The following is a 26,614-nucleotide window of genomic DNA, read 5'->3' as shown; positions in this document are numbered from 1 at the left end:
ACTGTAGACTATTTTTGTTTGTCTGCGAAGCCTCTTTTTTAAGGTGTGGTGACCAGTCTCACGCTTAGCGCTCCTCATATAATCTGGGCTATCCAGGTCATTGTTTTCTGATGAAAGATCCCGGAAGGATAGTGTGATACAGGCAATATGAGACCAGGCTTTGAAATCAGGGTTTCCAGGAGACCTCTGTTAGAATTCTGGCTGCAAACATCCCAATTATCTTGTCTATAAATTGAGGATAATGTGCCTATTTCACATTGAGCATAATGTTCCTATCAAATTTATAAGGATAAATGTGATAGTTATGAAACATGACTAGTGCAGTGCCTTACACAGAGGAGTTATTCAAGTAATTGCACATACTAGATAATGAAGGTGGTGGTGCGCCTGAAGTTGAAAATGACTAAATGTTTTGTTGGTTAGACTATCATCACTTAATAAACATAGACCAAGGAAAACTTCGGGCCTTTTCTTCAAATTGCTCTAAAATTTGATGAGTTGCATCAGAGATTTGTATTTCAGCTTTTTATTTTAACTTAAAATTTAGAAATTTTCTGTTTATAACTTCTAAATCCTTCTTGCTTTTGAGGCTTGATATTAGCTCACCTTCCCATCTGTTGGCTAGAGGAGCGGAATACAATTTGTTAATTTTGACCCTGGGTTTTTCCTGAGACCAGGACCTGGCATTGTGACTACCAATGGTGTGTCTCATTTCAGTGATACATGACCATAGGACGTGATTAGGTGGAACATTGTTCCTGCAACTTTAGAAAGGCCAGGTAATTTCCTAGTGCCTAATATCTGCAGCCATTCTCTGTAAGACAGCTTAGAGGGTATTCAAATGTTCTTGTTTTAGTAACAAATGCCTGGAGGACCAGAAACTAATTTCCTCTCCCATGGTACATTACTGCTTTATTTTCTGGTTTTTCTTCTCTTAGAATTTTGAGATATTGTTAATGCTAGGGGCAGAATTTCTGGATTTGTCAAGTTGGCTTTCGATTCCAAATAGGTCACAACTAAGACTTCAAGAAAACTGAGAAAACTCTCTCTGACCTTAGCCATAGGATATTTAGAACTTGTAAATAACTTTATGTATTATTTATTTTCCTATTTTTCAATCTCTTTAAGTAGCTAATTTTTAAAAATTCCTCCAGAGAAAACTCCCCAGTCACTAAGGTATACAAAAGCTCTTTGCTGTGTTTAGATTTGAATTGTTTTGGGCCCTCCATTTATTAAATATGTTATATTCAAAAGTCATTAAAATTTTCTAATCATTATATTTTTAAATCTTAAAATGAGAATGATAATTCCTGCCTTGCCTATTTCATAAAGCAAATAAGTAAATTCATATAAAAAGTACTTCATAATTTCTAAAATAGCATATCACACATATTCATTTTGCTACAGAGAAAGACAAGCACTGATGGTAGTACATGACAATATGATAAATATGTGGTTTAAACAATAGTTATTCTAACAACAAAGAGAAGGAAAGCCTCTAGATAGTTTATATAAAAATAGTTTTCCATTCATTAGTAACTTACCAAATGATTAGGACTTACCATATTAGGATATATCATTTTATTAGGATATATCATTTTATTAAGTTATAGCAATCGTATCTGTGATTATCCTACTCATAAGTGAGCAGACTAAAACTAGATATTGTCTTGCACCATGGATGACAAATTTGTGTCTTGTCAAAAAGTTGGGAGTGGCTGCTTGGAGAGCTGGACTCATTGTGAGATTTTGAGGCTTTCTCATTCCGTCACAGAAAAGGATTTGAGGCCAGATTAGGATTTACGTAAATGGCCACAATTTTCTGCATCTACTCACATCCCAAAGTGGAATCTAATTCTCTGATCATTAAAGATGGACTGGTTTGTGACTTCCTTTAGGTGATAGAATATGGTGAAAGCAGTTTTGTTCTGAGTTTTGAGACGCAGGCATTAAGAGGCTTTGTTTGATTCCACTCTTGCTCCTCTAACTTATACCACTAAGAGCTCTTGAACGAGTCCATGGTATTTTTTAAGGGATTAAATACTATATAGGGGTGAAGACTGGCTGTCCCAGCCGAGCCATCTTAGCTGAGTTAGCCCTGAGCCAAATCTGATGCTGACTATAAATTCATGAGAAGCAAGGCCTGGAACAGCCCAGCCCGGACTAGCAGAATAGCCTCCAGCGCCCCTGCACACTTCTGAACTTGTAAATTCTTTCATCCATTGAATGCTGAAGTGTTTTATTACAGGGCAATAGATAATTGCTATAATTAGTGATGTAGGGGATAATATGCATTGTTCACCACTATTATAATAGTGATAGGAGATAATATTAATGTGAATTATTTACCACACTATAATTACCTTCACTTCTTTGATTTTTTTCTCCCAAGTTCACAATTCTGGGTCAATAGTACACCACTTTTTTGAACAGTTGGGGTTCATCATTTGAAAAATTTTAGACTGGGAATGGGGACTAATTGCATAGGCTTTCTGCTAGTACAGTATGTGTTTCTATTTTTGGAGCCTCGCAGCTTGGAACGCTGACAGTCTGCCAGTTTCTCAGTGCCTTTTCCTACATATTGCACTCTGCCTTTTATGCTGTACCGCTGTTAGAAAATCATCCATGATGAGGATCCATGAGGCCCACACAACTTGTGGACTGACAAATTTAATACTGTATTATTGCAGACATGGCTTACCTCTCTCTGATATACTTTAAACTTGAATCTAAATGTTCTGCTTGGAGAAATAGAGGGGTGCCTTAATAAATGATCAGTTTACTTAAAAAACCAGAACAGGACTGTGGGTGGAGCTCATCAGGAAACAGTGGATACAACTTTCTCTGATGTGTCTCATCTGAATATTTTCAAAAGTAGCCCATCAGCTTGGCAAACAGCTGATGGTGTCACTGAGGGAAGGACCAGAGAGAAATGAGCAACTCCACGGACCTGTGTTATATTGATGAGAAAGGAGTTTTGTGTCCTGGAGCAGTACTGCATATCCTACTGCAATGTCGATGTCATGGTCTCACCTACAGCAAATGGCATTACTCATGCCAAGGAAGACTTAGGGACAATAGCAGCTGTATCTGTAAATCTTGCCTCTGAAATTTTGATGCCTTATGGAGGTACTTGTCCTAAGTCTATATTTGGGGTCTTCAGAAAATTGCCGTTTTTCTTTTCTGAAGCAGGCTACATGAATGATTGGAGTAGATAAAAAATCACTTTCTGCACAATTTTTTTGTAGATTAATTAATGTATCGAGCCATTCTAATGATAGATAGGGAAATTATTTCCACTGTAACTTGAAGAACAAAAGCTGCCATATTTTAAGTTAAAGAGGTCTAAAATTTGTCAAGCTTATCAAAATTGCATGAACAATGAAGAGGTGTAAGTTTATAACCCATTATGGAGCACATTAATTTCTTAACATGTATAGTTTTTCTGCCTCGTTACTGTTGGTGTGATCCTTGTGGAAAACAGTGATTTTGGAAAAAAATATGGGGTCAGAATAATAGCTTTTAAAGATACTGAGATGTCTCCACTTGATTAGCATGTTGCAAATTAATTTCATTTCATTGACATTGCCCTCTCTGCAGCCTTTTTGTTCTAAGCTAGAGGCATGATCCACCGAGTCTAGAGATTAAATCCAGATTTGAACTAAATCCAGTAACAATGTTACTAAATCCAGTAATTGTTTAGTTACTAAACAATGAACTAAATCCAGTAACAAGGCTATAAAAATGGTGCAAAATGGCTTAATAAAGTCAGAAAAGCAGTGAGAAAAAGACAGTATCTAGGTGGAAAAAATGACAACCCAAATTATGTAAGTGAAAGTTTCACCTGTGGTTACCTGGAAGCTACAACATTTACATAATAAACTTGTGAGCCTTGAATGATTTCCATGCAGGATGTTTCTAGTGCCTGTTGGCTTCATTTTCCCGCCTGTGAAAAGTAGAAAGAGAGGGAAATGAACTAAAGAAGAAACAGTTTGGTTTGCCAGCAACATTTGAAGCTGTACGAGGAATAGGGCTCGCCTGGTTGGAAAACTGTTCATCTTTAGTCTTCCCAGAAAGTAGAAAATTTTTCAAGTGAAATAAAGATTGAGTCAATGAACAAATCAAGGGTATAGGTATATACTCCTTGTTAACAATATTTGAAATGTTGACGTTGATCCCCTGTTGGACATTTCAGTTAGATAGAGGGCCTTCTAAGTATCCTGAGGGCACTATTCCACAACAGCCTGGTGCAACCAAGCGGAGAGTCCTGTCTGTCAGCCTTCCCAGCTCCTTCTTCATTTAGTTCTCCAAATATTTATTTATCTCTATCTATATATGTATATATAGATATTATATAATATGTTATATACACATATAAATATGTGTGTGTAATGCAGATATATAAATGTGTATATATGTATATATACACGTATGTATATATACACACATATGTGTGTGTGTGTGTCCATAATGTATGTCTAATTTCATCTTGGCCTCTGCTTCCTAGAGGACCTTTATGTAAGTTCCATGGAAAAAGATGTTCTATGTCCCAAGAGTTGCAATTAAAGATCTATAATTGTGTCTCATTGACCCAGATTGTTCTCGTTTGGGTTATATGACTAAATCAATCACTGTGACCAGGAGTCTGTGACATTCTCACTGGCTGTTCTTAACTGACATTGTAATGCCTGATAATTGGATGGGACTAAACCCTCTCTACCTCAACACAGTGTGAAGAAAATAATGGAGAGGGAGTTCACCAAGGAAAATGGAGGGCTATAACTAGAGGGAAAATGAGCACAAGGCGGACAATAAGTATCAAGCATTCACTCCATCTTCCACTTACCTTCTAGCCCTTTCTATCGACTGGCAGCTTGTGAATTGTATTCTTTATTTACCATGCTAACAGCCCCTAAATAACACACACAGCCCTTCTGCCTGGCTTTTCACTTCATTTCCTACCTCCCTTTTTTCAGCAAACACACATCTCTTCACAAACACTCCATTAGTTTTCATGTTTGTCTCAGTGCTCTGGTGTGTTTGAAGGGTTTCTCTAAGGCCGACAGACATTTCCTAATTGCTTACTATGTGCTATTTCTGTTTTCCTCCAGGGCCATCATTCTTGGAAAGTCGTCCAGTTCATCAATATCCTTTAACACTGTTTGGATTTGTGGGTGTGCATTCAAGAAGGAAGGGAGGCCTACGGAGGTGAGCAGAATCTCACTTATGTGCTTTGTCAAGTACCAGGAGGATTCACAGCAAATAGAGGAACAGGCTTAGTCCTGGTTCTCCTTTCATCATGGGGCTAATAGGACAGAACTATCAGGGTGATGGAGGAGGTGCTCAGGTGAGAGGGGAGAAACAAGCTGTTGAATATGTGTACTTTAGACACATATCTCTTTGTCAGAACATAAAGTCCTGAATATTTTCATCTGAGCCTAAGAAACTGTTGATATCACACTTCAGATCTCAGGGAAGGGCATCATTCAGTGTCCACTGCACAGCTTGCAGCTGCTCATTGTGAATACTCTCAGATATCCTTGGGTGGTTCGGGCATTTCTCCCAGACTCATAAGAATGATACCATTCTGGCTCAAAGATGCGATTATAGATGAAGTTGTCCGTGGCTGGTATGCAGTTCTGAGAGTACAGTGATACATTTCAGTTACTGGCCAGCCCCAGGCTGCAGCTCAGATCCTCAACAGTTATCTTTTAACTGTTGTCATTCGGTCACAGTGTAGATTATAGATGAAAGCATATGTGATGTGTGCAAAGATCACCACTTTTCCTCTTTAACTTTTCCAGCTTCTTTTACTATCCTTGGACAAACTTGCTGGACATCAATTACACTGCTGATTACAAAATGTTAATTTCTGAATGCTACCATTCTTTCTACTGTTATTAGCTAGTATTTCCCTCTGCAGAAGGGAATTTATTTGGAAAGGTGAATTTTTAAAATATATGTTATGAAATATTTATACTGTCATTGATGTAGACATTCCATGAAAAACTTGTCATGTTTTATAAATAACCAAGGGAAAGCATTTGCTCTGCAGGCCTTGTGGCTGGTGTGTTCAACTCTGTGATCCTTGTTCTTTGGATAAGGCAGTGAGCACCCGAGCCTGTTTATTGCCTATTCATGTGTTGGTCATTTTTCACCCTATTTCTATTTGTACGACTCTGATTGTGTCCATATGGTGCTAACTCTATTAAGTTCATCTGTTAGAGAGTTTGTCACAGTGTTTTGGGAGTACACTGAATAGTTGAGTAATTTTCAACTTATTACATTTCAAAGAGTACTGGACTAGGAGTCTAGAGGAACAGGTGCTGCTAATTAGATTGTGATTCTCAATTTCCACTCCTACAAAATACAAATGTTTGGTTTTGCTTCCCTTTACTAGTCACATTGATTGGTCCTAGAATCCTGTGCCTCTACAACTTTCTATGAATGTTTTTGATGGGTTTCAGATAATGTTTTGATAATGTCTTAACTATTTTAAATCTTATAGAGCATCTCTAAAAGTTCCCATTCCTCCAAAAATGTTTCCTTAAGGGGATAAGTCTTATTATAGGTGCAAAATCTGGCATAACCACTATCATAATTAACAATCATCAGCATCTGAGATCATCACCAACATTTATTCAGTGCGTGTTATGTGCCAGACATGATGCTAAAGACATTGTATATTTTTTTCTTATGTGTTCTTACAATAAGAGGTAATGGCAATATCTCAGTTTCATAGATGAGAAAAATTAAATTGAGAGGAAATATTCCTAAAGATGTACAACTAGGAAATGATGAAACCCAGTGCTCAAAATCAGTTTTGTCTGACTTCAAAGTGTATTTCTTTCACCACTGTTCTGTATTCACTACCAAATTGATAAAATAAATGAGAGAAATTACTGCATCCTTTATGTGGTGTATTACCAAATTAATCAGTAAAGCAAGGATATGTTTTTGCATTTCATATATAGCTCCCCAACATCAATATACACCCACAGTGCATATTGATGGCTATCCTTAAATTTTACCTCTGTCCAGCAAAAATAGGCCCAAGTTTTGTTCATTCTAAGGCTGCCATAATAAAGTATTATCAAATATTTAAACATGAAAATGCTTCCCCAGGGTGACCTTTTTTTCTACCTCTCTTATTACAAACTGTTGTTGCTCTATTAGTTTCTTCTGTGTTAGAATTTGTTTCAGTTATTCCTATATGTTTCCAGAATTGAATATTCCAGTTACTCATTACATTTTAGAAATATTTGCTCACAGTAATAGGCAAATAAAAGGTCCAAGATATAAAGTAACCTCTGTGTTGTCTTTAACTTAAATAGAATATTTGGAGCAAGGAATATTTCTATTTTTGCTCTCATCAAACTTTTGACAATAGAAGTAGTTATTTTTATTTCTGAGTTTCATATGTTTACAAGATAATGGAGTTTGTTATTTCTCCACAGAACCACTCATAGGAGAAAAAAAAAAAAAAGCAAATTCTCTTAGAGTTGCCCTGGGATCTTGGATTCCTCTCCACCTCCTTTTTTCACTCCAGCCTGCCCTTTGAGCTAACTTTCATAAATTTTTAGAGGCCAGAAGCAGAAGAGAGGACTGCCAGGAAGAATTTGCATATGTTCTACTATTTGCATATGTTTATGTAATGTGCTTCCAAACATTTCCCTGTAACCTCAAGTTGTACATTTAAAAATTAAAACCTGGGCTGGGCACGGTGGTTCATGCCTGTAATCCTAGCACTTTGGGAGGCTGAGGTGGGCTGATCACCTGAGGTCAGAGTTCAATCTGAACTCTGATTCTGGTCACCTGAGGTCAGATCAGCCTGACCAACATGGAGAAACTCTGTTTTTACTAAAAATACAAAAATTAGCCGGGCATAGTGGCATGCGCCTGTAATCCCAGCTACTTGAGAGGCTGAGGCAGGAAAATCGCTTGAACCCAGGAGGCGGAGGTTGCAGTGAGCCGAGATTGTGCCATTGCCGTTGCACTCCAGCCTGGGTGACAAGAGCGAAACTCCATCTCAGAAAAAAAAAAAAAAAAAAAAAAAATTAAAGCCTTTACGTTTCTACTCAGTTTAAGGAAGAAAATTTTGTAAGTGAATATTTATGATAGCAGTCATTTAACATGTTATCATAAAAAACTGGCAAAAGAAGAAGAACCTGAATGTAGAATGGGTTAGTCATATACTCATATTAATGGCCCTTTGGCCCATTGTATTCTATATTTGGCATTAAAAGCCCATGGTGGTGAGAACTGAAACAAGAACATAAAAAATACGGCTCTGTTTTTTTTAATTATTGCAAAATAAATACAGATTGGACATCCCTAATCTAAAAATTTGAAATCCAAAATGCTCCAAAATTTAAAACTTTTTGAGTGTCACCATGACTCCACAAGTGGAGAATTTCACACCTGATCTCATGTGAAAAGTTGCAGTCAAAACTTTGTTTTATGCACTAAATGATTCGAAATGTTGTATAAAATTACCTTCATGCTATGTGTATAAGGTCTATATAAAACATACATGAGTTTTATGTTTAGACTTGGGTCCCATTCCCAAGATATCTCATGTTGTATATTTTTTATATGCAAATATTCCAAAATCCAAAATTATCTGGAATTCAAAACATTTCTGGTCGTAAACATTTTGAATAAGTGATACTCACACTGTGTGTATGTGTGTGTGCACACACACATATGTGTATTTTTTTTACTTGACCTTAAATTTTCCTCATACTAAGCCATATGAGACTGGGTAAATTATTTCCATATTTTAGATAACTATACAAAATAATAGATCCAATGCATGCAACCCTTAGGTGTGCAGTCCCAGTATCTAGTAGGCACAGCTATGAAAGATGATGGAGGGCAGAGGCAGTGCATTAGACTAGCTACCTTTTCTTCATGTATTTACCATCCAGTAGTTGTGGAATCAAGAAGAAACATGTGAAAGGTCAATAATACATGGAAGCCTGTTATTATTCATAAACATGAAACATTTACAATGGAATAGTAGGGTTAAAGAAGATTAATAAAAGAAATATTTTAGAATTGGGTAAGGACAATACCTAAAGAATACATGAAGGTGAATTTTTCAATTACAGTTGACCTTTGAACAACACAAATTTGAACTACAGAAGTCCTTTTATATGTGGATTTTTTCCTATAAATGTTACACTGAGTAGCCTGCCTCTCGTGCCTCCCCTTCTACCTCCTTCATTCCTTCTGGCTCTGCCACCTCTGAGACAGCAGGACAAACCCCTCCTCTTCTTCCACCTCCTCAGCCTACTCAACATGAAGATAATGAGAATGAAGGACTTTATGATGATCCATTTTCACTTAATGAATAGGAAATATATTTTTTCTTCTTGTGATTCTCTTAATAACATCCTTTTTTTCCTCTAGCTTACTTTATTGTAAGAATACAGCATATAATTTATATAACATACAAAATGTGTTAATCAATTGTTTATGTTATTGGTAAGGCTCCCGGTCGATAGGAGGCTCTTAGCAGTTAAGATTTGGGGGAGTCAAAATTTATATGTGGATTTTTTTGATTGTATAGTGTGTTGATATCCCTAACCCCTCCATTGTTCAAGGGTCAACTGTATATCTCTGTGACATATTTTGATATTTGAAAGATTGGATTAGAACTGAATGAGTTAACATGGAAAGATGTGTATTCTTTATTTATAATATGCTTATGTTTTATGTATGTAACAAACTATATCTTAAATATTCCTCCCACACAAGTCTATGTAGTTTATATTATTATCATGACTTTACAGATGTCCAGACAACATGATAAATACAAAATTTGTATAATCCCTAAGTTTCCAATTTCCACACACATATTTCATTGTCAAAGCAGGGGCTTTAGAGGCAAGTGTTAGAAACAGGAAGATACCTAATAGTTTTGTTGAATTTCTAGATCCAGCCTTACCGAAGGTATTTTCTCAGTTGATTTGTTTTCTTGTTTTAGCTTAGAGGACTCAGGACTCAGTTTAAATTGGGTTTTTGACACTGCAATCAACAGTTATGGTTTTAGCACAGAAAAAAGGAAGGGGCAAATTTAAGATCTCTCCAAGCAGTAGGGGTGGGGAAATTATTCAGGGGTGACCTTATTTTCCTCTTTATTTGGTAGGAAGAAACTGAGTTTTCTGTTTTTTACCTTATGAAGGGAACTTGCAAATTTCTAACTAAGCTAAACAAAAGATAAAGCAGGAGAAGACTAATATTTATTATGAAACATTTAAAATGAGTGCTCTTCCACTTTGACTGATTTAGATACATTATAGTGGTGGAAGCCGGGAAGTGATGCATTTTTCTAGACCCAAACATCATTTATTTTGTTTGCACTGGCTGTTTTCAAGAGAGCTACTTCCCCCATCCTTTCTCATGCCCCTCTGTCTCTTTACCAATTAATCAGCCAATTAGTCATTTGTCTTTATAGCTTCCTTTCCCTTTCCCTTCTCCATGATTTTTCATCTTAAGGAGATAAACCTTCTGAGAGAGAAACCTCTAATCTTGAACTAGGTAAACAATCTAGTGCTGCCAATGATCTTCTTAAAGGAATGCAATGCAGGTTTTATGCATCTCCTGAATGTCAATTCCTTATCCCCAAAGAGAAAGCGGTGAATTTCCTGTGTTCACATCTTAAACAGAGGCAGCCTTTTCTCTTTTCCTCTGATTTCTGATTATCATGACTTAGAGTAATAACGTTCAAGGGAGTGGGTAGAAGGGAGATAAATTGTGGTTTTTAATGAGAGTAATGCTTTATCATTCCCGCCAGACTGGAGTTCTGTGTAGGCACCAATGAAATAAGGGCATCAGGACTCATAAACATACACACAAATAAGCTTTCTAGTAAATGTTCTTTATCATGACCAGCCTGAGACTGAGTGCTACATAACCACATAGACGTTTTTGTAAGCAGCTATTTCAAGATCACTTCAGGGATTTGAAGAAGAGAGCAGTGAAGGATGGGAGCAGGTGAGGAGGATTCCTGCAGATAGGCAAATCTGCCTTCATTTGTCCTCAAAATTATAAAGAGGTTGGAAGGATCCACTGCAGCCACTGGCAGTTTGGATCTCAAGAGAGTTGTAGGCAGTGGAATTAGTTAAATCAGTTCATCGTTTGCAGAGGGAAAAAAAAATGAGAAAGTGACCCGACAGTAAGAGGTTTATAGAAGATAAATTGGTATACAGGTGATATTCATAACAACTGAGATTGCAGCAAGAATAGATGCCCTTGCCATCCACATGGAAAAGTCATATTAAGCATGTGGGAAAACATTCTGACAGATAAATGTGAAAGCTTTTGAGTGGATGGCAGAGGACAGAAACTGAAGCTTTGTGTCTTAAGGCATAGAAACGAAGAATTTCCATCCGTGAAATTTCTTAGAAGTTCTGTAATTTCCTCAAGATTTCTTCTCAACACAGTCACCAGGGTTTGAGAAAGTGTTTGTGATGAAGGCATATTGAAATGTAGGTCAACTGCTTCTGATTCTATTGCACAGAAGGAGAGAAAAAGAGGGAGGATAAAGCAAAAGAGCAAGAATTAATAAACAAGGGAGAGGCATGAATATCTTGGGTAGGATTAAGGCTTTGAGCAAAGGCCAGAAACTGCAGTGTGCATTGAATCATGAGGGTATCTAATTAACTATCAGATTCTGATTTAATATCACTGATTTAGGGCTGATTGTCTCCATTTATATCAGGCTTCCAGGTGATGCCAGAGCTGCTGCTCTTCAGAACGCACTTAGAAAAGCAAAGATAAGGGATGCAAGTGAATTACAGGGTAAAATGAACATCAACAATTTTAAAGGAGAAAAGAAGGAAAATACATGCTAAAAAGTGGAAAATCTGCAGCCTGAAGGCAGGAGTGTATGGAAGCTGGCACTCAGTATTTACAAGATTGTCTGTTATACTCCTTAAAGTCAGGTACATGGCTGAAAAGCTGGAATATGCTTGTTATTGCATGAGTCTCTGTTTTTGGCAACAATTCCCATCACCAATTTATTCTTCCCCTTCATTATCATTGTTTTACAACTCATCTGTTCCCAAAAGTATTACAAGGCTGAAGCAAGCAAGCTAATTTGCCATACCCAGCTATGTCCTGGAAGGTAAGACAGGAAATAGAGCAGCTGAGATGAGGACTAGGATCTCCAGTTTGGGAGAAATAAAATGATGGTAACAGCATGAGTTTTGCAGTCTTTGATGTTACATCTAGCTTTGGCACCTACAAAATTTAAATTAAGTTTCTCATCCTCTATGAGTTTCAATTTTCTTATAAAATGTGAAAATTATATTGTACCTAGGTTTCTATAAATATTAAATAATTGATGTATAGTTCTTAGGGGACTTATATTATGGAAAGTACTCATTCTGATCATTATTATTAGTTGAATTGGAAGCAACAGAAACTTCTTGAGGGAGAATTGTAGTGATTTATCCTTCAATAACTTCTATCTTGAGCACTACTTAGGAGCCTATGTTCAGACTCTGAGGTATCCCACTTTCCAACTTTGAAGATTTTTTTTATAAAACATGTTACTCATTGCACACTGGGGGGTTACTTGTGAAATGAAACTGAGAAAAATTGAGTCGTCAAGGTGAGATTAACCCAACAGCTTGAGAAACCTAAAAAAGGTAATCATATTCTATGTGGCATATATATTTATGAGGAATCTAAGAGACACATTTGTCTTTAAGCTTTCTACCAAACAGAAGAACCCGTATGTCTGTCCGTGCCAACACAGAAGCTGATAGTCCTTTGCATTGGTTTAGAAAAAGTACTCAAAGAAAAATTAATGTTTTGGCATTGAATAAAGTAAATTTACTTCACTTGACATGGGTATTGTTAAGCAAAGGATCTGAGGCTATTTTCTTGTCTAGAAGAAAATGAACAAGGCAGTCTGATGAATTGCAAGGAATTTTGGACTCTGGGATCAGATAATCCTGATTTAAAATTTCAATTTGGCCACTTAGCAGCTATTTGGCATTTGTCCCATTTCTTAACTGATATGAGATTTCATTTCCCACACATAAAAGGTACGTACACACATATGCACACACACATAGAGATATAAAACTTATAACTGGTATAAGCATTGGTCATAATGTTTAGTAAAAACAAAACAAAACAAAACAAAAAACAGGCAAGTGGGAGGTTGAGGCAGGCAGATCATCTGAGGTCAGGAGTTTGAGACCAGCCTGGCCAACATAGTGAAACGCTGTCTCTACTAAAAATGCAAAAATTAGCCAGGCATGATGTTGGGCACCTGTAATCACAGCTACTCAGAAGGCTGAGACAGGAGAATCACTTGCATCCAGGAGGCAGAGGTTGCAGGGAGCCGAAATCAAGCCATTGCACTACAGCCTGGGTGACAGAGCGAAACTCCCTCTTAAAAAACAAACAACAACAAAAACAAGCAAACAAACAAAAAACTAGGCATGATCAAGAAGTGGAGGCTTATGGAGATAGCCCCATGGAAAGCATGTGTATTCATCTTAGGCCCATTCTTCACATTGGCTAGAAAATTTGGACTGATTGTTTATTAATTCAGGAAAAGCATATCAACACAGGTGATGACCCTCTGTAGAAGCTTGGTGAAACTGCATAGACATGTTAATTGAGGTTTGAGAAACATTTATCTTTGGAAAGTGGGATTAAGTTCCAAGGAGATGGTGGTGGATATGGTGAAAAAAGCAGTGACTCTTGGAAAGTAGTAAGAACCAGGCCATGACCACCTGTATTAGTCTGTTTTCATGCTGCTAATAAAGACATACCCATGAGTGGGTAATTTATAAAGGAAAGAAATTTAATTGACTCACAGATTAGCATGGCTAGGGCAGCCTCACAATCATGGCACAAGGCCAAGGAAGAACAAAGTCACGTCTTACATGGTGGCAGGCAAGAGCGCATGTGCATGGGAATTGCCCTTTATAAAGCCATAAGATCTCATGAGACTTATTCACTATCATGAAAACAGCATGGGAAAAACCGTCCCCAATGATTCAGTTACCTCCCACTGTGTCCCTCCCACGTCACACGGGGTTTATGGAGCTACAATTCAAGATGAGATTTGGGTGAGGACACAGCCAAACTATATCATTCTGCCCCTGGCCCATCACAAATCTCACATCCTCACATTTCAAAACCAATCATGCCTTCCCAACAGTCCCTCAAAGTCTTAACTAATTCCAGAATTAACTCAAAAGTCCAAGTCCAAAGTCCCATCTGAGACAAGGCAAGTCCATTCTGCCTATGAGCCTGTAAAATCAAAAGCAAGTTAGTTACTTCCTAGACACAATAAGGGTACAGGAATTGGGTAAATACACCCATTCCAAATGGGAGAAATTGGCCAAAACAAAGGGGCTACAGTCCCATGCAAGCCTGAAATCCAACAGGGCAGTCATTAAACCTTAGAGTTCCAAAATTATCTCCTTTGTCTTCATGTCTCACATCCAGGTCTTGCTGATGCAAGAGGTGGGCTCCCACAGCCTTGAGCAGCTTCACCCCTGTGACTTTGGAGAGTACAGTTCCCCCTCCAGGCTGCTTTCATGGGCTGGCATTGAGTGCCTGTGGCTTTTCCAGGTGCATGGTGCAAGCTATTGGTGGATCTACCATACTGGGGTCTGGAGAATCATGGCTTTCTTCTCAGAGCTCCACTAGGCAGTGCTCCAGTGGGAACTCTGTGTGGGGGCTCCCTCCCCACATTTCCCTTCTGCACTGCCCTAGGAGAGGTTTCCATAGCACATGTTTCCATGTATGAAAACATCCAGGCATTTCCATACATCCTCTGAAATCTAGGAGGAGGTTCCCAAACCTCAATTCTTGACTTATGTGCACTTGCAGTCTCAACACCACATGGAAGTTGCCAAGGCTTGGGGTTTGCGTCTTCTGAAGCGACAGCTTGAGCTGTACCTTGGCCTTTTTAAGCCATGGCTGGAGCGGCTCAGACACAGGACACCAAGTCCCTAAGCTGCACTCAGCAGGGGGCCCTGGGTCTGGCCCAGGAAACCATTTTCCCTCCTAGGCCTGCGGGCCTGTGATGGGCGGGGCTGTTGTGAAGGTCTCTGACGTGCACTGGAGACATTTTCCTCATTGCCTTGGTGATTAACATTAGACTCCTTGTTACTTTTGTAAATTTTTACAGCAGGCTTCAATTTCTCCCCAGAAAATGGGTTTTTCTTTTCTATTGCAAAATTTTCAAACTTTTATGCTCTGCTTCCTCTTGAATGCTTTGCCACTTAGAAATTTCTTCTGTCAGATACACTAAATCATCTCTTTCAAGTTCAAACTTCCACAGATCTCTAGAGCAGGAGCACAATGCTGCCAGTCTCTTTGCTAAAGCATAACAAGAGTCACGTTTGCTCCAGTTCCCAACAAGTTCCTCATCTCCATCTGAGACCACCTCCACCTGGACTTTATTGTCCATTATCAGTATTAGCATTTTGGTCAAAGCTGTTCAATAAGTGTCTAGGAAGTTACAAACTTTCCCACATCTTCCGGTCTTCTTTTGAGCCCTCCAAATTGTCCCGAGCTCCACTTGTTACCCAGTTCCAAAGTTGCTTCCACATTTTTGGGTATCTTAATATCAGTACCCCACTCCTGGTACCAATTTACTAGGGACACAGCCAAACCATATAACCAACATTGCAGTGCTTCTCTAAAAAGGCAAAGCCAGTCCTTAAAGCACTGGTAACAGGCTGTGACTCCCTTAGGTCAGCTTCACTGTGATCAGTCATAGTGACCAAGAATCCAGTCCAAAATATTGGATCCTCAAAAAGAAAGCATTTGAGAAACCTTGAGACAATGGCGCCTCTTCATTCCTATCTCTATTCATCTCAGCTAATCTCCCTCTCTCTCTCTTTAGAACAATTTTCTCTGCTACTAAAGCAATGCAATGGTAGAAAATGATTGCCCCTCAAAACTTAAAATGTACATAATTTACTTTCAACATGTGCATTCTGGCTCTCAGGAATTCCCTAAAACCCAATTAAAAATCATCATAAGAGAATCAAGTGAATCAGGCATCCACTTGTGTTTCAATCAAGATTGGCCAGAGAGTCAGAGTTGCACAAAAGACTAGAACACGACTCCTGTGGATGAGGCAGCCATTCAAAACTGGGACGACATCTCAAGGAAAATGGATGTGAGTTGCACAGACATAAGGTGAAACAGACCTGTTTTCCACATTCATCAAAAGACTGTCAGTGATCTCTCAGCCAATTTTCCCACTTTTTGGCTTTGTTCAGTTCATGTGGGTGATGTGGTTGTGCTGTGATGAGTAATTGCTACATGAATAGAGTCACAAGAGAGGCATAATACAGGACTGTTTTATGCTACCTTTCTGGAGAACAAGATACTAGGGACCCTTTCACCACTTATCCCACACTTTCATTTCACATGTGAAAACATTCCATTTTAATTTAGAGCCCTTTGTCTTCTTAGAGGGATACAGTAAGACAAAGCTCCCCTTCACACCCTCTTCAAATAAAGGATCATATGCTAAGAACATACCCATATTTTCAGTTACTTCAATATAAATTATACATTGATCTGTCTTTTTTTCCCTGTAAATTCTGCATCAAAGCTTAATTAACTTGCCTATCAGTAAGAGCAGAGGTGCAGTAATATTTCTCTGCATGTTAAAAGGAATTGTTGGTTGTCATTCTCTTTATTATTTCCTTCCCAGCCATTTGAAGATAAATGCTGCTGTCATGTTTACAGAAGCACCCGCATGAATCTGGATATTTTATTATTGGAGTCTTATGTTGACAAATTTCCAAAATGTTGTAATTTATGTTCTTGTAAAGCACCATCCTGGGGTAATAAAGAATAAGTGTTTATGACAAGAAATGGGCTTAGCAGATGCTAAAAGGAGCATCAGTCATTATTTGTCTTTTTTTCTGACTCTTAAGTCCTATCCTACAACTTGACTCCCTTCTCAAACTGCAGTTCAGAATGATGTCATTAGGTTGTATTTTTAGAAGAGGAATCATGGCAATTTGGCATGGCAAATGGCAAATTTGCTACGTTTCTTGTGCTGACTCCAATAATTTAATAAGTGTCGTTCAGAGTATGTATTAAAAAGAATGCTTAAACCTTGTATAGACTCAGCTAGAAACTGCTGATTAGTGCTGACCATCATAAACAGAGGGGAGAAGAGTGACTACATATAAGCCATAATATTTGCCAACTAAGTATTTAAAAATAGATCAAAGTATACAGAAGCTTTCAAAACCTGTGATAGAAATCAGATGTCATAGAGCCTGGAGATACGTGATTGTCACATACTGGCGTTAAATCACCTAGAGGGCAGTTGATTTATTTTCATAGACTTCTGCAAATCTTCAATCATGTAACAAAAGCTCAACATCTACTGACGATTTACTAAGTGCCAGGCATTCTTTCTCTCAATTTTCACAACACCTTTTGCATGGGTGTTCTATATTTCCTGGTTTATTCTCACCAAAAAAAAAAAAAATGCAGATGGACCATGATTATTTATAAAAATCAACCCTTGGTCTCATTAGTAATTTTTCAGAACAATGAATATTAGATCCATAAACACTTAGTTACTATGAAGTGCTAAGTATTATCATACTTACCTTTTGAAAATGAACTTTTGGAAAACGGCAGAAGAAAAAAAAAAGGTATAGACTTTTTCATGTTCTTTTCTATTACCCATAATGGGACCTTTAAATACAAATGCAAAAGAGAAGGAATCATATAGAAAATTTGTATGCAATGGAATGTCCTGTTTATGTTTCTTTATGTTCAGATACCACCAAACACAACTTCACTGCATATAAATATTTTATGGAACTCATTTGTGTTGTACTTCATTATCATTTATCTTCTACCATTATTTATCAATTACTGTAAGAGCTAAAAAGAGTACATGAAAATTAAAATAATAGTCAGTGGCCACCTCTTTCCTCCACCAGGGAAATATTATCTAGAGAATATGGGTCAAGAAGATTTATTTTTATTAAAATTTGCTTTGCAAATTTCCCTTCTTTATTCTGACATTTGTGGTAAAATTATATGTCCACCTTCAATACATTTCTTGAAAACTCATATAGAGATGGTCAGTGATTTGCATAAGGAGGCTCAGGTCATATAAACAAATCTTCCATTTCAGACATTATTATAGCCAGATTTTATTTTCTTGGAAAATAAAGACAAAATATGAGCAATAGCCGGTTGCATCTGCACATCTTTGCGATGAGCCCTGCTTGAAAAGGCAAGAAGGTTGTTCCTAAACCCTGTGGGTGTGCTCTGCCATAGCTATACTGCTGTTCCATCTAAAAGATAGTGAAACTCAGGGATGAAGCATCATATGGCAGAAAATGGGGCCCTTTTTGAGGATGTTTTTATTTTTATTTTTGTAGAATCAGGAAGGTTTTATCAAAAAGAAGTAGCACAGAAAGCACCTAAAATCTTTAGCTGTAATTGTACTACAAACAGAATATAAAGATAAAGTGAACAATGATAGAGTGAAAGGACAAGACCTTTGGACTCCCAGAGACCTGCTCACAACCTTTATCTACCACTTTTCAACTGCGTGAGACAAGTCACACTGATTAATAGATCCCTAAGACTGTTTCCTCACCTTTGAAAGTAGAATTAGAAAAATGACCATTGCTGGTTTCATGAGGTGGACTTGGTGCCAACATGCAGAAAGGATACTAGAGATTGGATTCCATAGTCTACAGCATGAGTGAATATTGATCTATTTATGGAAGGACTAATTGTTCCTTCTGGCGCAGAAGAGGGATGATGTCAAATCTGGAGAAGAAAAAGGAGTTGTGCATTACAGAATATTAATATTTGATATTAAAGTTTAAGATGATCTCTGCATCAATAAGCTTTTCTGATTCAAAATTCACAAATTAGACTTGATTAGCATTGAATCTTTTAATTAGAAGGCAGCAGGCATAACTTGTTGCTATATTCTGATAGTCTTAAAATTAACATTTTAAAATATGCCTTTTGATTTTTGAGACAGAGTGTGGAGTGATAAAAAGGAAGGTAGATTGCTGTTTTTTAATCCTGGATACACCATTTTTTTAGCTATGTGACCTAGGACAAGTTAGCCAGTGCCTCTCAGCCTCAGTTGATTCACCTAAAATGAAGATTAGAATCCTAGCTCTATCAACCTGATAGTTTTTTTAGGACCACTATGGCCATTTCATGAAGTGATTTCCCCCCTGCTCTGGAAAGCTGTATCCCTAGATCACCCTTTCCATTTATTTTATGTCATGGGTCACATTATTCCTGATGATCTCCTTTGCTTTATTATATTATACAGTCCTTGAGGACAGGGGAAGTATGTTCTTCATTGTATTTCTACCAGTGCTTGCCATACAGTAGGTGCTCAAAATGGCTTTAAGGGAGGAAGGAAGGAAGATAAGGAAAACACACTTATTGATTGAATAATTACTTCATGCTTTCATTCATTTTAGAATGTGTGATTTAATGCCAGGTGTTGTTATGATGTTTAGTCAAAAATAAAATGAACTCCCAATTTCAGCTCTTCTCAATAAAAACATCTTGTTTTCTATGACTGTTATTATTTTTGTGCTGCCATCAGGTGAGTAGCTTGTGAGTGTTTGGTCCACCTTCATGCTTAGAAAACTTACAAGGACCCAAGGCAGTGAAGCTCACTTAATGGTTGTCTGAATGGGTTGGAGAAAAAATAAGAAGAAAAAGGTAAAACTGGTTTATAGATGATGTGGCTTCTTCAAAAGACTTTCTCTGGGCATCTGCTTTCTGCCAGGAGTACAGAAAGGATTCTGTCAGTACAAGAAAAATCCAGGTGTGCTTTAGAGCTTTAGAGAGTACATGCACCTGGGAGAAGTGATATCCTCTCTCATAATGCTCTCTTCTGTCCTTTTCTTTGTAGAACAGTATTTTGTTTGTTTGCTTGCTTGTTTTCTTTAGAATTTGTTCACAACATAATTTTATTTGAATGTTAAACTCTTCTGGACCAAAACACACACACACACACACACACACCTCTCTCTCTCTCTAACTGAAGTTTTATTTAAGGCTAACATTTCCAGATCCAATTTTTATAAGCCCACAGCATGACCAGTTACCTCCTTAGAGTCTCAAAATGTGTTTAAAATCTCTAAATGTGATTAATAAATATTGTACCACCTAATATGGTTTGGATCTGTGTCCCCACCAAATCTCATGTCAAATTGTAATCCCCAGTGTTGAAGGTGGAGCCTTGATGGAAGTGATTGGATCATGGGGATTGACTTCTCATGAATGGTTTAACACCATGCCCCTTGATACTTTCATCACGATAGTGAGTTCTCATGAGATCTTGTTTTTAAAAAACATGCAGCACCTCCTGCTTCTCTCTCTCTTTATCCTGCTCCTGCCAAGTAAGACACCTGTTCCAGGTTTGCCTTCCACTATGAGTAAAAGTTCCCTGAGGTCTCCCCAGAAGCAGTTGCTGTCATGCTTCTTGTACAGCCTGAGGAACTGTGAGCCAATCAAACCTCTTTTTTGTTCCTATGAATTACCCAGTCTCAGGTATTCTTTACAGTAGTGCAAGAAGGGACTATACACCACCTTTTGTTTTACTTTGTTTTGTTTTGTTCTGAGAAGAAGATATGCCATCAAGTTAAATCTCTCTAAAGACAGACTTCAAGCAACTAATGTAGAGCTTCATGGTTAGAGGTAGTTTGTAATAGAACACATGAAGCCACAGGTACATATAGTCTACTTTCCCAAGAGTGCCTATTTTTTTCAATGATATTGGGAAATATATTTATACTAAACCAAATATTAATAAATGTAAAAATACACTGGCATTTTAAAGATAAACAGACACTTCGAAGAAATGTCTCACTCATACCTGGCCATTTCATATGGCTACCTCAGGTCACCCAAGATGACTGGTAGAGAATCTCCAAAGTTAGACTTACCTGCGACACTCTGTATGTGAAGAGGTTCTTGGTAGAATAGAATGGTTCTAACTCTAAAACCATTGTTCTCTCTATGATACAGGTAGGCTAAGATCTAAAATTCTAACATTAGAATTTATTTACTGATTTCAGGGTTGATTCATTTAGACTTGACTATGTTTTTAAAAATCATCTAGTTATTTCCTACACAGTGTCTTAGATTATTCTGTTCACATGTGTCAGGAAATAATTTCCCATCACTTAATTCCTAATATATGCATACCCTTCTCATTTTGTAAGGCCAGTCTCAAATTCTACTTACACACACACACAACACACTTCCTGAAAACTCTGTTCTCCTGTTACTTTCAGCCAGAATTTATCAAATGTATCAGAAGTTTAATAAATGTATATTAAATCTTAATCCTGTAAAGACACTATTTCAGGCACCTGGGATATGGCTTGGCAAAAGAAATTATCTGGGTTACGTCTCCACTGTTATCTCTATTTTCACTTACAATTGTTAGTATTTATTTTTTGTTTTGCAAACCACTTGTTATAGTTACCTATAAATATATGGTGCACTGGACTGGACATGAACGTTGAAGTCATCAGACTTGGTGCTAAATCAAAGCTTTACTAGTGACAAATATGTGGCCTTGAAAAACATCATTTGACTTCTCTGAATCTTAGCCTTTGCATCTTAAAATATAGAGACAATATTTGTATTATCCATCAATTGTGATAGATGTTAAATATATAAAAAACTGTGTATCTATAGCATGAGATGTTCAGCAGTCAGAGAGCCACAAATATTGTTCTCCTGTTACTCTTATTAAGTCTATAATAGTCTTTGAGGGCAGCATACTCCATAGAATTCAGCAGATTGATAAGCAAATACTAGAAACAAAATAAAAGGTTTACAAAAATCAAGATAAAGAATGAGTATCACTGGCTGTACTCTAGGGAGAAGTGACATAGTCATAGATGCTTTCAAACAAATGAAGGGTTAGAGAACAAACAAAGCAATGTGGAGGGGGCATCATTAAATGTCTGTAAGGTGTGGATTGGGGGTGATTGAGTATGCAGAAACTGAGAGTTCAAATTGGACCTAACTTTATTGTTTATCAAAGACCAGTTCTATCTACCACCATACCCTTAGATGTAGCTCTTTCTTTCCCTTCTCTGTTCTTAGGTGGCTGGGAGAGGGTCACAGACATTTCAGGACCAAGGCCAGCACTAGGTTGCTTTTCAAAACCCAGTTCTGTCTCTGCACTTTCAGGATCTATGATGGAGGGAGTCCTATTGAGCACTACCACAAGAAGGTTCATTTTTATTCTTGAATCAGTGACATATCCCTGAGAGTTGAATGTTTTATCCTGAGGTTCTCTAAGCACCCAGTTTCCTTTTCCCAGAACAAACTTTTCATCAAGTGATTCTGACATTGCAGCTAAATCGTTCTCATAGTTATGATATTATACTAAACAAAAACTAATTTCAGATCATTTCAGATCATGAATATATGAAAGGGAATAGGATAATGATCTTAAAGTGCTGAACAGATAGGGTCATGTGTTGGACCTATGCTAACTGACTTCCTGAGAAGAGTGCCTCCTGGGGTTCCAGTAACCTTTCATTTTAATATATACCAAAATTAGAGACTTCTGTAAGCTACTGCCACCCAAGTACATTGCAGAATTTTTAAATGTCTAAACTAGAAACATTTCAATGAGTCTAACAGAGAATGGAGTGTCAAGAAGATATACTGATTGTATCGTTCATTACCATTATTTTCACCTCCTCAATTCTTCCCAAAGGCCAAGAAAAGTAGCTTTATTTTCATTTTATGAACAGTATAATTCTGGAGTTTGTAGTGACTATAACTTACTCCTTCAATCAGTTTCTGTATTACAACAAAAGCTTCCTGGACCTTTTACCAGTTGGTCACATCATTAATAAATGTCTCTGTTGTTTTATTTACTTCATATTGACACTTCATTGTCTATGATTCTCTCATTCTTCTGATAAATATTTTTCCAACTAATCTCCTGTATTAGAAGGAGATCAATTAAGGACATCTGAAGAAGAATTCTGATCCTTGAAGATCCTTCTGTCTAATTGGGGATATAAGATATGGCATGTAAGAAGATAATTAACATTACATGTTGTATCAAATTAGTTTTAAAAAATATCTGCTCCACAATTATCATGGAGTGATGGAACAAGAAGGCTTCCAAGAATAAATAATAGCTAAGAGGATTGTAATAAATGACCAGGGATTAGAAGGGTGAAAAATAGACTAAGGGGCTTTCAAGCCTGGGGATTAGCATTTCCACTAACAATTAATCAAATAGCGTATGTGCAACAGTGTTTCAGACTGGCGAGGGGCTTTGCCTTATTCTTACTTTATTTTCTGTATGTAGCTTATACAGGTTGGGAAGATGACAGACAGTCAACAAAAATTTGTGGATCAGGGATACAGTATGAATCAGTGAAAAACATACTGAGTTAAAGCTCGAATGGACTTTTGGCTTTATCACTAACCATGTGTGAAACAGAATATTAAATACCCTCTCTGTGGCTAATTTTCCTGTGGATAGGAACATATTGCCTGCCTCATAAATTTTTTTCTGATCATCTCTTCTCATTTTAAAACTCTCCCTGGTTAGACATAGTCACATGCTTGGTTTCTGCCACCCTCTGTATGCTGAGGACTTCACACCTGAGTCTCCAATGCCGATCGGTCCTACAGTGAAGACCTCTGCTTCTGCTTGTTGGCCTGACATCACCTACTTTGTGCCCACGAACATCTTAAAATCAAAGTGGAAAAAAAAGACATATCCCCCTTCTCTGTTCCACTCCTCTGTGAGGCTCTTTTTGCTCTTTGCTCTTTGTGTTCTACATTGTAGTGAATAATAACTTCTCTGTCTCAAAACTGCAAAGTCTCAGAGATGTCTCACCCTCAACCAGCTGAAAAACTAACAAAAACAAAACCCAGATTCACTCCATCAAGCTAAGAATGGATAAGTTTCTTATGTTGCCTCTTCCAAGGGCATTTTCGTATTATCACAGATGTATAAATAACTCCTTTTATTTGTAGATTTCAGTGCATTCTATATACTTTTAAAGGAATTGATATTTGTAAAATTCAAATCCTGGAGTGGCAATGAGAGCTGCTTTTTGATTAGGGAAGCTGTGTGACTCCAGTTACTTCTCACCAACCACATACTGGCATTCATTCTAACTACAACTTAGTTGGCACAGGAACATACCATGCCCAGCACTTAGTAGAGTACTAGTAAATGAAAACAAAAAAAGATTTGTAAATTAATGAATGATCCTGTAAATGCAATGAATCCTCTAAAAGTGGATGTTTATACATGTGCAGCTAGAATAGCTGCCTCCCAAACCACAAATCACCATATACTACCTTGATGATAGTGCAGACTGAGGATTTGTAAAGTTGGCACCTGACACAGGAGACTGCAAATTAATTGCCTGTAAACCTCAGACTACCTCATTGATGTCTTTCTTTAAGAATCTTAACACATCAAGTCGGTTAATCTAGTTCTGCAGGTTTTTTGAAATAATGACACAAATTCCAAAGTTAGGGCACATAATTTTGAGAAAGAACATATATTTGAACTTTACTTTTTTTTTTTTTTTTTTTTTTTGAGATGGAGTCTCACTCTTTCGCCCAGGCTGGAGTGCAGTGGTGCAATCTTGGCTCACTGCAAGCTCCACCTCCTGGGTTTACGCCATTCTCCTGCCTCAGCCTCCTGAGTAGCTGGGACTACAGGTACCCACCACCATGCCTGGCTAATTTTTTGCATTTTTAGTAGAGATGGGGTTTCACCGTGTTAGCCAGGATGGTCTCGATTTCCTGACCTCGTGATTCACCCGCCTTGGCCTCCCGAAGTACTGGGATTACAGGCTTGAGCTGAACTTTACTTTTAATAGGACCAAAGAACACAGGTCATTCTTTCTTCTGGGTTTGAAGTGGAATGAAACCCTGCATAAATTATCAGGGTGTGCATTGCTAACCTTTCCCCTGCCAATGATAACACAAAAGCCTTGAGTAATGGACTATGGGCCTTTCTAAAAGGCGAAAGATTTATACGATCTGAAGAGAAACCAGAGTACTGACGATGGGCCTCTGTAAGTTCACTGTATACCATAACACGTTTTGTACTCTGAGGTACCTCACTTCAAAGAGAACTCTCAGTTGGATTCTAAGTCAAAGTACCCTCTTTGTTTGAATAATTAGATTTTTAGACTTATGCTCACTGTTGAGTTGATATGATACATTTATATATAGAATACTACAGTCATCCCTCACTATATGGGATCGTTCCAGTACTGCCATGTGTATCAAATCTGTGCATACTCACGTCCCACAGTGGAACCCACTTATATAAAAAGTTGACCCTTCATATCCATGGGTTTTGCATCACCCAAATACTATATTTTTAATCTGTATTTGTTTATTGAGGCGGAACCTGCAGATATGGAAGCCAACTGTATTTGTTGAAAAAAAATCCAAGTATAAGTGGGCCAGTACAGTTCAAAGACATGTTGTTTAAGGGTCTACTGTATATATTTCATATGTTTTATATAATAATTAAAAAATTTAACAATTAAAGGGGGGAAGTTGCAGTGTGGCTCTGAAGTTTTTGCTATAGAAGTTGTCTCAAGAATTACTGAGCTGGAGGCTTTTGAAGTTTCTTTTGCTGCTATATCTGGCTGCTACTATGTTTGCCTGTATGTTTAGCAGTCTGACACTGAGCTAATTTGGGTTTGTAAGCCTTGGAAGAAGTGTGCAGAATTCAACTTTACTGAAGGCTAACTGAGACAGTTTAGTTTGAGGACTGAGTGGTTGCTAACCTATAATCAGCTGACAAGGAAGGGAGGTTCTACTACCAAAGGTGACACTTGTGTTCAGGTAGATCAAAAAAACCTAGTTCAGTTTTTTTTTTCCCAGTTTATTAACTATGTGTGGCTTTTGATGGTGCTAAATTTGAGGCTAAAAGTCAAGAGCATGAGATCATATCAGCCTGTCCTGCACTCTGGATATATCAAAAGTAGGATTAAAATTTGATTTAAAATCCTGAAGAAGCTCATTCCAGAGAAGCCAGTTAATTAGGATGTAAATGAGAGACTCTTTATAGCAGGAGAGGACAGCTGTGGACAACATATGCTAATCTCTTTACAAGGCAATGGTTATATGCAATTAGGAGGAAATCCTTATAAGGGAATGCAACACCATTCTTAGAAAAGAGTATAAATTGAAGGTATTTGAAGCACACATTTGGAACTGATTCAATACAGAGATCTAAGTATAAAATACAGGCTCCTTCAATTTCTTCAAATCCTTTGAAATGCTAGAAAGAATATTTCTAAAAGAATAAAAAAATAAAAAAATAAAATTAAAATAAAAAAAATTTCTAAAAGAATATTTAGAAAATCCATAAGCATTCTTGAATATAGAAGGATAGCCTTCAATGGATGAGCAACTGTGAAGACTCCTAAATAGATGATAAGCAAAATGAGATTAATTGAAAAAGGAATCCTCAGCCCTGGCAGGCACATTGGTGAACTGATGTAGAAGGAGAGGGGGATAGACCTTCTCCAAAGTTCTTCCATGCCTGGTAGGTTACCCCTTCCATAGATGT

The sequence above is a fragment of the Pongo abelii genome, chromosome 8 (assembly GCF_028885655.2).
Source record: "Pongo abelii isolate AG06213 chromosome 8, NHGRI_mPonAbe1-v2.0_pri, whole genome shotgun sequence".
Classification (NCBI taxonomy): domain Eukaryota; kingdom Metazoa; phylum Chordata; class Mammalia; order Primates; family Hominidae; genus Pongo; species Pongo abelii.
Note: the sequence above shows the minus strand (reverse complement) of the source record.